This window comes from Sinocyclocheilus grahami, unplaced genomic scaffold, assembly GCF_001515645.1.
Source record: "Sinocyclocheilus grahami isolate Dianchi unplaced genomic scaffold, SAMN03320097.WGS_v1.1 scaffold16816.1, whole genome shotgun sequence".
Classification (NCBI taxonomy): domain Eukaryota; kingdom Metazoa; phylum Chordata; class Actinopteri; order Cypriniformes; family Cyprinidae; genus Sinocyclocheilus; species Sinocyclocheilus grahami.
Genome location: NW_015516289.1, coordinates 21847 through 22254, shown reverse-complemented (window position 1 = coordinate 22254; position 408 = coordinate 21847).

Below are 408 nucleotides of genomic sequence, written 5' to 3'. Positions count from 1 at the left end.
GGAGAAGATCACCAAGAGCCGGCCTCCTTGTGTCATCCTCTAAAGTTTCACCACTTAACCCTTCACTTTTGGCTCTCAAAATGTCAAGATTTGGAACAATTCTGTTAGCATAATTTAAACATCTAGAGAGAGCATTTTGGTGTAGGATCCTTAAACGTCCCCTCCTCTTCTCTCCTCCTGTCTGGTTGCTGGACGTAAATGATTATTGTAACTCTAAAGTGAGCAGTTACGGTATGAGTCCTGCAGTCCACGCATCCTTTAAGCTGGAGGAGTAAGATGCGGGGATGCTAAGGAGGAGGCCAGTGGAAGGGTTAATGTCTTTGTTTCTTTTTTTTGTTGAAGCCACATTGCCTACTGGGGTCACTGTTCATCTGCTGATTATTTGTTTTTGTTTTGGGGGGTTTAAAG